The following is a 13,765-nucleotide window of genomic DNA, read 5'->3' on the forward strand; positions in this document are numbered from 1 at the left end:
ATGCCCCCAAAAAAGCCATGTTCTTTAATGCACTCTTGTGCGGGCAGATTTATCAGTCTTTTGATTAGGGTGGAACCTTTTGATTGAGTGTTTCCATGGAGATGTAACTCACCCAACTGTGGGTGAGACCTTTCGATTAGATTATTTCCATGGAGGTGTGGCCCCGCCCAATCAGTGGGCCTTGGTTAGTTCACTGGAGTATTTAAGAGAGAAGCTCAGAGCCAACACAGACCCAGATGCATGTTGATGCTTGGAGATGCTTGGAGATGCTTGGAGATGCAGACAGAAGGATGTGTGGAGATGCTAAGCTAAGAGATGAAGCCCAAGTTTGCCCCAGAAAAGCTAAGAAAGGATACCCAGATGCTTAGAGAGAAATGCCTTGGGAAAAAGAATCAAGGACACACAGGAGCTGATAGAGAGGAGTGAGGACAGAAGCCCAGAGACGTTTTGGAGAAAGCCATTTTGAAACACAACCTGGGAGCAAAGGACCAGCAGACACCAGCTATCTGCCTTCCCAGCTGACAAAGGTGTTCCAGATGCCGTCGGCCATTCTTCAGTGAAGGCATCATCTTGTTGATACCTTAGTTTGGACACTTAGAACTGTAAACTTGTAACTTAATAAATCCCCTTTATAAAAGCCAGTCCATTTCTGGTATTTTTTATAAATGGCAGCTTTAGCAAAATGGCATAGTTGCCAAGCAAAAGTTGCAGTTTTTTGTTTTTTGCTTTTTGTTTTTTTTTTTAAGGCAGAAAGAAGAGGTAAGTAGAAGCAGTTCGCTGCACTGGGGTTAGACAGAAAAGCTTATCTCAGACTTACTGGTTGAAACTAGATAGATTCAAGAGTTGATGACTCTAAAATATGAGAATGTCAAAAAATCTTAAAAGCCATGTTTTCTTATTTACCAAACATTCTCAATTGCAAGGCACATCATGAATTAAATGACACTTTTTCAGGATAAAAGAAACTTCAATTGAGTCTGGTAAAACTCTCTTGACATCAATTGTAAGTCTTGACCAGGTTTAAGAAACTTGAAAAAACATTTGAGAAATACATTCATCTCCTTAAGGAAACAGGTCTTCTCTTTGAATATCTTCAAATTCTCAGCAGACTCAACATTCAGAGGAGGATTTTCTTAAATGTATGTTGATAAGCAAGTTCTTGCTGATGCATAATTTTTCATTCCAAAGAGATAAAGTCTTGGTGGTAAATAACAATGGATAGAATGGAAAAGAAAAAGTTGTTTCTCTTAATGTAAAACGACATACCACCAAAGTTTCTAAGGAAGTTGCACAATGAAACCCAGTAACCCAAGATTTGTGATCATATATTTATAGCATGAAGGGAGAGTAAGCTTTTCCCCCAAACAATTTATAGGAAAAGGCTTAACTAAGCAACAGTATAAATGCAATTGCAAGAAAAACATTTTACCTAAGTGGGCCAAAACTATTTTAAAGTACTTTAGTAGCAATAACAAATATGAAAACACATTATGTTCTAATTACAAATCCACAACATCTTTTCATTAATACATTTCATAAAATACCATTATTGGATAATACTTTGATGTTCTAAATTGAGATGCTATAATATAGTCATGCTCAAATATAATAAAATCATTTCCTTAAAGTTTTCTGTGATTGAGCCTGCTCTCCTTTTCAGAGGCTCTTCCCCAGGATTACTCTGCTTAAATATGAAGGTGAGCTCTGCCTGACAGCTCTGAACAGCTCCCTTCCAGCCCTTTCCCAGCTTTTCATCCTATCTTCCAATCCAAATTCTCTGGTGTTAAAGCAGAGAACTTCTGGGACAGTCCTGAGAACTTGTAGCTAGATTCTGTTTCTCAGCCTTGGCTTTTTGGAATAATGTCCCAATTGTACTATCTGTCCAAATTTCAATTTCAGATTTGTCCCCTTGAAACTGTCTTTTAGATCATACTGGATGCCTTAATCCAGGGCCATCAAAAGCAGGGCCCATGGATTTGCCCTGCTCTGATCGGACTCAGGCAAGGCCTCTGGAGCTCACTTGAACTACAACCTCCATGGGATCAAGCATAGTGGCTGATGTGCAGGAGGCACTCAATTAATATTAAGTATCAGTTAACTAATTAACAAATAAACCTAGTTGAGACCCAGCAACCAGAATATCTGCTTATCCAGAGGAGAAATACAGACATACATTCCATAATCTAAACAACCTAGCCACCTGGTACAGAATCAGTGTTGCATTCTGCATCTATAAAATCACACTGCAATTAAGTTGGCAGTAATTCAGCCCCATTTGATGTCCTGTAACTCCAGAACATATCTAAGTTTCTGATGTCTGATGTAGATTGGCAAAAATGGCTGAAATTTTGCCATTTCAAAGTGATGGCTGATGTTAGACTCCCTGCTAGATTAGAGCAGCTAGTTTATAGTCCAAAAGGTAATTTTGTGGGATGTAAGCCTTGTCTGGTTTCAGATATTTACGTCCTGACTTACCAATTTAAGTCACAATCGAGGCCTTTGAAGCTTCTCCAATGAAGTTTCCTGGAATTTTTCAGACAATTCAGTTTAATTTAAGGCAGAACGTTAGCATCTTCAATGAACTTTAAAAAGTGGGGAGGGGGTCAAGTAATTCAGCATCAGGAACTGATGAGGAGCATACTTCAAAGAAAATGTATCTCTTCTGATGAGTCTAACAAGAAGCACGATGATAGGAATCTGTACCTGAAAATACGGTTAGTGAAATAGAGTTCAACTGTATTTCTTCCCTGAAGAATGTCATCTCCATCTGGAGCTTAGAAATGCAAGCTCTTCATGGAGAATATCTTTCTAAAGAGCACAACAATCAGGGTAAATGTCATCTTCATTAATCATCCTTTCATATAATACAGTCAACAGTAAAAATTGTACTAAGTCTAATTTCCTCAGGAGGTGAGGGGAACCGTGAAGATTAAGCAACTCTCAGACCTAAATGTTAACTAAAGCAAGGCCTTGTGTCTCAGACTGCTGTGGTTCCTGCAATTTTCTTTTATTTCCACCACCCCCTGCCACCACAGCCACACTATATGGAAGAGAAAAAGCCAGAAGAAAATTGACATCGGCTCTTAAATGAAAAGGTCATTTAGAGAGAAAAGAGCAGTCTAAATACCCTATACTTTATCAAACAAGATTTACTTTTCAATCTCCCAGAGGCACGGTAAATATCAATAAAAAAATAATCTTGCCAAATTATAACTTGCATTATGTCCTCTGATCTTCATACAAAGGAAATATTCTATTGCAAACCTATTCAATTTACAGAGAACTAATGAATCATCAGTCCACTGACAGTGTTTACATAGGTAAAAATAAAAGTTTTATTTAATTTCCAATCATCTTTAAACAGCAACAGGACTGCAACCCATACATTACTGGCTTGATAATTACATGTGAATTGATCAGGTGCTTACTTAATGTAAAATTAACTGAAATATTAGCATGGAACTGAATAAGAGATTGTAAAATTGATAAAAATGGCATGCAATCTATCACCAGGAAGATGAAAATGACAAAAACACAAACCAGCAACAACAAAATCCTTATTATATTGCAATCAATAAAAATCTTTAATAGATTTAATAAAATCATTATATAGAGAGAACTATATTTCTGTTTTGCAAACTTTTTCTGTAAATGACCAGATAGTAAATATTTTAAACTTTGCAGATTCCTATGCTTTCCTTCACCACTAGTCAATTCTACACTGTTGTGTAAGCAGCCATGAATATAGGCAACCAAATGCATGTGACTGTGTTCTAAAGATCTTTATTTATAGAAACAGGCAGCAGGTCACATTTGGCCATGGGCTGTAGTTTGCAATTCCTGATTTACACTGGGTCCCAGAACCTGCGACAATATTCTGCATGCAGTAGGCACTTGCTAAAATTTGAATGAATAAGTTGGTACAATGTGAGTAGGACTTTGAACACACATGTACAGCTATATAACTTTTAAAAGGGAGAAACTATTTCATGTGCTATAACTAAATAATAGAATCTGACATTAACACTGAAAGCAACCATCAAAGTACCTGAATATTAACTCAATTTTACGGATGAGAAAACTGAGGCAACAAGAGTTCAAATGACAAGCACTGTGCTACATAGATTTTTTTTTAAAAAGGAAGAATACATTTGTAAAAACTCCTAAGCAAAAAGTATGCCAAAATAAGAATCTTTCTAGATGCACTGCTAGAGAACCAGAAAAACATCATTGTCATGGGATTTTATTGTTTGTGGTAAAGACAAGCAACACTTTAACTTTTCCCTGTTATTTTTGATTGCTCTACCACAATTTTCCATAAACAACATTACTTAGAGAAATTTCTTTTTCTAACAAGAATAAACTGAGTTCCCATCTACTCTCATGGCAAGCAAAATTACCAAGCTGTACAGACAGGCAAATAGACTTAATTTTACTGAGTAAGGTAGGATCTGCTAATATTTATCACCCATTTTCCTATTGCACAACTTCCTTGGTTATCAGACACATAGGTCATTTTATCTGCCGTATGTTTGCCCCACTGTGTCTTTAAAGAGGGGCAGCATATAAAATAGAAGGATTATAAAGACATATATTTGTGCGTGTATATATATATATATATATATATATATATATATCTTACGTGTATTCAGTAGAACATACAGGTTTTGTATTTCTATTCGAAGTTATTAAGGAAGGTGAAAAACCTCAGTTATGGATGAAATATTTGGAGAATTTTAAGGATAAATGCACACAAAAATAATGCTGTCTTGTATTGAATTAGTGTTGTATGGCATTTTAGTAAAGAAGAGAGAAGTCAAGATATGATTACTGGAGATAGAATAGAGCATACTTCAGTGTGGTTAAAACCAATCAACTGATGGAAATCAAACTTTGGCTTGTCTCCCAAATAACTATCTCTACTTCACAGGTGTTTTTTAAAACACTTTTGTTGGTATATTCCCAGGTCATGAAAAAAAAAAAACAGGCAAATCAATTAAATAACTAAAAGAAAATAAATACATTAAATAAAAAGCATACACATATGACTAAGTCAAGGTTTAAGAATATGTGCAAACTTACATTAACTTGTTTATCTGAAAGAGAAGTAACCCGTGAAGGTAAAGCATCATGATATATCGGAAATAACAACAGTTTGCCATCAAGGTGAAAAACCTTGAGCCAAACACTTATTCTTGTTCTCTAGTTTTCTAGTTCCTGAAATGCAGGTTTGGAACAGATGTTCTGTAGCTTTCCTAAAGTCTATAATTTTTTATGTTTGTTTAAACATTTCATGTTTTCTAAGTCATTATCCAGCAAAATTAAACATTATCTGAACTTCATGGTAAGATAAGGTCCTGGAATGAGGGGACATGAAGTCTGGCTATTTTGCATTTATCTTTCATGAGAAAAAGACTTCCAACTAGAATAAAATTGAACAAGAACCTTTATATCACAGCCTGAATGACAACCCAACATAAGATTAAGCTGGGAATGAGTTAATCATGTTTGGAGAACTTCTAAGCTGGTGGATAACGCTTCTTTTTGTAGAATAATACATTTTTCTAATTACTATTGCTGCACAACAATTATGACTGCATGATAATAGACCGAAATCCTGTTAGCTCATTCAGGTATTTCATTGTCATTGTAGATTAGAACACTAAATTCGGGATAGTATATCTCTGAAGAATTTTAATTGAGTAAGGTAGTTAAATTCCTTCTCTAGAGAAAAGTTATTGTCTGTGTGTTCATGGGTTGAAAACTCTGAAAACTGGCATGTGCCTGACATTTCAAAAGATTCAACTCAAGCAGAATTAATACAGTTTTCTAATACTGACCTATTTATCAATAAAATTAAAAACTATTCAGTGGTTGTTGCCTACCCCTTGTAAATTCCTATTCTAGGAGCCTTATATAATTTTATTTAATCAAGGGAAGTTTTCATTTAATTGTTCATTCTCATTCATTTGTTCAACATATTGAGCATCAACTCTGTGTCAGGTATATATGGTTTTCTAATGTCTTCTTAAACATTCAAAAAAACTACTTGGGGAAAGAAAAGAGCTCTTTGTTCACCTAGAATGAGATATCTAGTTGCATAATGGATTTGCTTCTTCTCTCAGTAGCTGTTCTTTTGCTCAATGCTGACTTAGCCTCACTAATACCTTTGAACATAGATTGAAAACTATATTTCTACAAAATGGTAAACCTAAAAGCTTCACTGTGGTGAGAACCATCAATTCCTAGCTATGTGATGCTCCAGTCTCCCTGTTTCTGGCCTTTGAGTCAAGCTACTCAGTTCCTTAGTCCAAAATCTTTGGCTCTCAGTACCATGAGTTCTAGAATTCATAGGAATTTATCCCCTAAGACCTCATAGACTAGAGTTCCAGGGAAGATAGTATGCAATGGCAGGGAATTGCACATTAGACAGAAATACAGGTTGTGGTAGTAAGACCTAATATTCAGTGCCTCTCAGTTGGGCACTATGCTAGGCTATTTATATACTGCATTTCATGTAATCTGACAACTGTCCTGTGGAAAAAGTATAATCACCCCATTTTATAAATGAGACAGTTGAGCACAGAGAGGCCTTAGAACCAGCCAAGTTTCTATACAATTCAGACACTAAACGCTCTTTTCAGAGTATTCCAGAAGCATCAATTGATCAGGAGGAAAAGAAAAAAAAGAGAGAAGGAAACCCAAAGAGAAGTACACATAAGCCTTCCCACCACCATCCTATGTCCCATGAGGGAAGGCGCCAAGTGGCTCTTGCTGTTTACTGTATCTGCAGCACCTAGCTGGAACGCTGTGGCCATTTCCTAGATATCGCTAAATAAATGACAGTATACAGGCATGTTCTTCTTTGCCACTTTTATATAATGCATTTTTTTGTTTATAATGGATAAAAATCAACAAGTAAGATTAATATAAAAGTATGTGTGTCCAGGGAGGTGCACATATTACACTGAGAAATGTTGAACATTATGAAAGGTAGGCATGAGAAAAAAATGAGCTTGAAAAATGAATATTAATTGCCCTTGTCTTCCATGTTGTCAGAGAAGGATCAGGCACAAAAATACAAAGCAGCAAAAAGAACAAAAAGTTATTGCTAATTGTCTCAGGAAATTTTATTCTTGGCTGATTCCACCAAAATCATGTACCAGTCTGATTTATCATTTAGATGATCTTTCTGCTTTAGAGAGGAACACATTTATTAGAAAAAGGGTGTGTATGAGTCATATTCTCTTTGAAATGAAAATCCCCTCACCGTGTGTATGGGGCAAAGAATATACCTAAAAACAGAAATCTGCATCTGCTGAGGTTGAGAAAGGTTGTCATTTTCCATTGGGACTCCAAACTTTATTTTTAGTACTGAATAGAACATATTCAAAACCTCAATCTTTCTACTTAATATGCAGAGTAATATAGATCTCTAAGTTTAAACAGGAACTGAGAAATGGATAACAGACATTTTGTCCCTCCAACCTAAACAAAACCCCTCAAAGTTAAATTATATGTAAGATCTCATTGCCAAGAGTTAAGAAGCTTAGGAGAAATGGCATATGGCAAGTAGAAATAGGAGGGCATTTTGGTAATGGATGATGTTGATGGTAGCACTACATTGTGAATATAATTACCACTGAATTGTATACTTAGAATGGGAAATTTTATGTTGCATATACGTTGCCACAATTTTATAAAAAGTAAGACAGAGAAAAGTAATTCCCCAATATTCAAATGGGTGGGAAGGATGGCGAATCAGAGAATTCCTGGGAACTGACCACAGAAGAGAAACTCTGTGGCAGGAGGCCTTTGTGAAACAACAAGTGTGCAGATTAGTTTGTTTGTTTTTTTTTCTGGAATTCTTCTCCACTCTCAGAGGTGGCAGCACTGGGTCCCAAAGCACAAGGCTTCCTGGAAGGACTCTCAGAGGTGGCTACACATGAGGCTACAGAGCACAGGGCTGGCAGCTTAGCCGAAGTAGAAGATGATGCTGGAGATGATGTACATGTAAGAGAAGGCCATGTCACAGGAACATTGTTATGGATTCTGTGCAGTATAGTTAAAAAAATCCACAGGGTTTGAAGGTAATCAAAGCTAGCCAATCCAGGGTCCACGATTCAACACAATATGACAAAGAAAGTAACTTCTGCAAAATTAATTTTCTTCATCTCTAGATTGGAGGTGGTTCTACTTGACAGGGTTATCGGAAGGATTTGAAATAAATATTTTAAATAACAACCATTGGCATACAGCAGGTGCTTGCAAATTGCAGCCGCAGCTGCTCTTGTCGTTGGTATTGCTAGTAGTATAGCAGCAATAACAGCTGTAACAGTACTTAGTAGTAGTAAACTACTTAGCTAGTAACACTAGCAGATATTCTCCTTTTATTATGTAAAAAGAGAAAAGACTTCGGTGGCACTAAGCTAACCTTGTTTTTCTCCCTCCCCTCATTCCTATATATGAAAATTCTGGTGTCAGAGCCTTGATTTCATTCTTCTCAGACAATGCCCAGATCCCCACAATCCAGCTCAGAATCTAATGACTTAACCAAGTAGTCTTAAGTCACTCCAGGGGAGTCGGCATCAGGTAATGTGTTGATCAAGCAAATTCTTCCATTAGTGATAGCTGGGCTGCTCTAGGCTCAAACCTAGCTGGAACAACTCTCCAATGATTTAAACTCTTCAGCCAGTAGAATGATAGTGATTATGAGCAAATTTTAATTTTAACTCTTAGTTTTTCTTAGACCAAGCCTTAATATTTAAATCTGCAGGAAAATCTGGGAAAAAATAAAATTGGGTATTGATGGCTAGTGTAAGTCTGCTCAATCACTGCAATAGCAGCTAAGAAGTCTTGAAGTCTGAAAATTTGGTAAAAAACATTTGCAGAATGGAACCATATGAGAGGAAAGACTGATTAGAATTCAACCCCCCAAACAGAAAGTGATAGATGAACTAGAAGAGGGGAAAATCCAAATATACATTAGTGCAAACAACATTCTTTAACAGTAGGACAAAACATTGAGTAATTTAAGTCTTGTTCCTAACAAGGCTGAAAAGCCTGTAAACTTTTCTCAGCCTTCTGCCTTTACGAAACTGTAACAAGCAGCATTTTCCACTGAATTTGAGACAGTCTGAATTGATAAATCCTCCCACTTTTTCTTTATAATCACTTTTTTTCTCTCAGAAAACAATCAGCTTAGAAGATCTGGACGAGGCACCCATCTTTTATTCTGTAGATGAGCTTATCTTGAATTTATGTCACTTGGTGCTATGCAGGAAACAACTGTGTTCAGAGAATTGCACTGGGTGCAATTCTTCTTGCACTCAGGGATAGGTTTCTGGGAAAGATGGATAGTTTAATCTTTCAATCTCTTCTACTCTTTGTCTTGGAAGCATTCTTTGGTTCTATGTGTTATTTATTTCTGTGTCCTCTTGGTTTCCTTAAAGTGGTTCACAACAAGGATCCTGGACCTCTCTGTATCAAATTTCAGTGGGGCCAATTTGACCACCCGGGAGACATTTGGCAACGTCTGGAGATATTTCTGATGGCCACAGATCAGGGAGAGCTACTGCCATCTGATTGGTAGAGGTCAGGGATGTTGCTTAATGCCTTACAAAGCACAGGGCTGCCCCCAACAAAGAAGATTTATCCAGCCCCAAATGTCGATAGTGCCACTATTGAGCAACACTGCACGAAGGGACGCAATGGATATTTTGAGCTATTTTAAATAACTTTTAAAGAAGTTACAAAACATGTAGTTATCTAAGACTACAATGCACAAGCTAACTAAAATTTAAATTTTCTTTGTTTTGAGTATGTGTTTGCAACAAATTGATGGGGTGTTGCCTTTTATTTCATGCTCTTGAGAAGTTCTGATGGGCATTTTGGTGTCTTTTATTATTGGATTTAATTAGAAATGATTTATTACTTAACAATAATAATTAGGGTGGCAAATTTTCTCAAATAGAAGGTCACAGGAGGAATGGACAAATAAAAGCAACACTTTGCTGATAATGGTGATAACCACTGGTACACATCTTAGTTGTCACGAGAGAATGTTTTATCTTTAATGAAAAATAAATAATATTTTTCTGCAAAAAATAACTTCTGAATGAGTTTGTCTCTCTATTAGTTGGATTTTTTATTTTCACATATTTCCCTGCAACCTGTAGTTTTAGTTTTAATTACTTCTCTTCTTTCTCACTTTTTATTGAACATATAGTCTTTTTATGGGCCTTTCAAACTCGAAAGCATTTTCCCAGTCCTAATGAAGAAAATAATTTTCTTGACTCAACCATTCTGTTCTCCTATGTTTGTCTCTCTTTTTACTGAAGTTTCCAACAGAATGCCTTTTCACTTTCCTTTGATTGGTTCCCTCCTCTTTCCTCCTATGATTTGGGATTATTATATCTGATCTATAAGAACTACTCTGATCTCAGTCAACACCAACATTTTGCTGACTGTGTATGAAGTTTCCTTGCCTGTTTCCAGTGGAGATGTTGACCAATTTTTAACCCTCAAACATGTTAAGCAGCATTCTGGTCTTTCCAAATTAGAATCTGTTGTTATGCCTTCCTTTCCACAGCTGATACACATCCCACTCCTGCTGAGACTTTCCTAAGTGTCCCTGCTCTCTGAGAGAAGAGCCGTAGATTTTATCAATTCTCAGGTATCAAGGCTCAGCAACTCTTTATGTTGAAGAATCACATTCATAGTTATAACTGTGTATAATTCAGATCTGTTTTGTTAAAAAATGTGGTTACTGTTTATATTTTCATTTTTTCAGTACTACTTTTATATATATATATAATTTCAAGTCAAAATAGTTTCAAAACCCTCTGGGATAATTTTATTTTCAAATTCACACACCCACACCACACACTATATATGTGTTACTAATACACATTCACAGAGAGAGAAATAAATCATTCACATAACATAAAATACATCCTTTAAAGTGTACACAATTCAGTGGTTTTTAGTATATTCACAAGGATGTACAACCCTCATGACTAATTCCAGAACATTCTCATCGCCCAAAAAGAAAACCTGTACCCATTAACAATCACTCCCACTCCTCCCTTTCCTAAGCCCTTGGCAACCACTAATCTAGTTTCTGTCTCTACAGATTTGCCAATTCTGGGCATTTCATATAAATGCAATCACACACATATGGCCTTTTGTGACTGGCTTCTTTCACTTAGCATAATGTTTCCAAGATTTATCCATATCATTCTCGTGTCAATATTTTATTCCTTGTTATTGCCAAATAATATTCTATTGTATGACTATACTACACTTTATCTGTCATTCATCAGTTGATGAGCATTTGGGTTGTTTCCACATTTTTATTATTATCAATAATGCTGCTATGAACATCATGTACAACCATTTTTGTGAATGTATGTTTCCAGTTCTCCTGGATATATATCTATGAGTGGAATTTCTGAGTCATACGGTAATTCTGTTTAACTTTTTGAAGAACTGCTATACTGTTTTCCAGTGACTACACCATTTTACATCTCCTCCCAACCCCAGCAAGGTTTACAGGTTTCAATTTCTCCATATCTTTGCCAATACTTACTATTGTCTGTCTTTTAAATCTTAGCCATCCTACTGGATGTGCAATGGTATCTCATGGTTTTGACTTGCATATCCTAAATATAAACGATGCTGAGCATCTTTTCATGTGCTTATTGACCCTCAGTATATATTCTTTGAATAAACGTCTATTCAAATCATTTGCTCATTTTTAATATGAGTTATTAGTCCTTTTATGTTTGAATTGTAAGAGCTCTTTATGTATTATGGGTACTAGATCCTTATCAAGTATTCAATTTGTAAATATTTTCTCCTATTCTGTGTGTTGCCTTTTTCACTTCCATGATGTTGTACTTTGAAACACAGGAGTTCTTAATTTTGATGAAATCCACTTTTTCTGTGTTTTTTCTTTGATTGCTTGTACTTTTGATGTCATATATAAGAAACGATTGCCTGATCCAAGGTCATGAATATTTTCATCTGTGCCTTCAACTAAGAGTTTTAAAGTTTTAGCTCCTAGATTTAAGTATGTTTGGTCCATTTTGAGTTAACTATTTTATGTGGTGTTAAGTGGCACTCACCCTCTGGATTATTAGCACAATAAAATGTGATAAATTTGAAGCAGATTTCCAAATTATGTTTATATCGTCACATTAATATTTATTCTATTTTTTTAAAGGTTTAAGATAATATCTTCCACTTTTATATAAAGTAAAATAGAGAATAAGTATAACCCAAATTTTAAAAGGAATGTCTTAATAACTACCCTAAATGACAGGTGGCAGGAAGTATATCTATTGGAGCTATACAGGGAATGTTGAGCTGGGTAAACATTTTTCCAATCACCTAAGCTCGCACTAAACTCTAAAAACAAACATCATAGAACATTCACAGAAGAGAGAGGGACAATAGCTCTAAGATAACAGTAATGAAAGAAATCAATATCTGAATAAACAATAAGAATTGGGAATTTGCTGACCATATTTTATGTAGCAATGAAACAAATTTTGAACAATTACAGATGTCAAAAATTTTAATTTTTTTATAAAGAGAAATTAAATCTCAGTCCAAGAAAATAGTATCCTAGCATAAATCAAGCAAGATAATACCAAGCATCAGCAAAACTTGACAATTTCCAAAGAGAATTCTGGACTGGATCAAGATAGAAATAATTATCTTAGTCTATCTGGATAGATATCTGGTCTGAATAAACTCTCATTAGTCTATTACAGTCTTGATTCTGGTTTTAAGATTAGGCAAACCAGGTAGGCAGCACCAGAAAATATCTCTAAAGCATCCCTGAAGAGGGGTCTATATGCACCCAAAGGTGTATGCAAAATGATCTACTAAGGTAACAGAAGAAAATATTAGAATCTCTACTTATACTTTTTTAACTGAAAGAATGAGAAAAATGATGTTTACTGGAATTTAATTATTAATATGACTTCATATTTTTGCCTTCATTCAGTCTATACTTCAGATAATTTCATGTCATGTAGGAGAGTTATCCCAAAGAAAGAGTGGAAGTTCCACAATATGGAGAATTTGACAACAGTGGCTACATTTGTTCATTTCAAACATAGAGTATCATATCTCAGTGCACATGTAACCACAAATATTTATGGATTGTACAGTTTTAAATAAACTAATCCATATTAAATGGAGTAACTAGAGGATGTTTCCATAAAATATCACGGATTGATGATATTGCTATAATGGGGAGGGCAAAATTAAATAAGAGAATTGAAGAAATTAATTCTTTAATCTCTAGCACCAGCACTTATCAGCCACAATGAAAGACAGGCAACAACAATAATATAATGAAAACTAACAAGTAGTTGCCAAAAATGTTGATATTTTCTAGAAGGCTTTTTGAAATATGAATTTATATATTATTTACAAGGAACCTTTTTATAGAATGCTTGTAACTTTAACAAAATACATGAAAGTAATCAATTTTCAAAAGACTTTCGTGCTATGGAGAGAACATTATAGGGAAAAAAATTGGGAGCAATATCTGTTGCAATGTGTGGTTGCAGCTAATATTTATGCTTTTCAACATTTAAAAAGGAAAGCTTATGTCCACACACTTAAAAAACTCGAAAAAAGAATTCTCTAACTGTTAAGCAATGATCCAAAGTAAGGGGTTTAGGAGATTTACAAAATTTGTTAAAAATCTAGATTTTATTTGAAAGAATAAATTGAATCCCAGTGGATA

Source organism: Choloepus didactylus, chromosome 8, assembly GCF_015220235.1.
Source record: "Choloepus didactylus isolate mChoDid1 chromosome 8, mChoDid1.pri, whole genome shotgun sequence".
In the NCBI taxonomy this organism is placed as follows: Eukaryota; Metazoa; Chordata; class Mammalia; order Pilosa; family Megalonychidae; genus Choloepus; species Choloepus didactylus.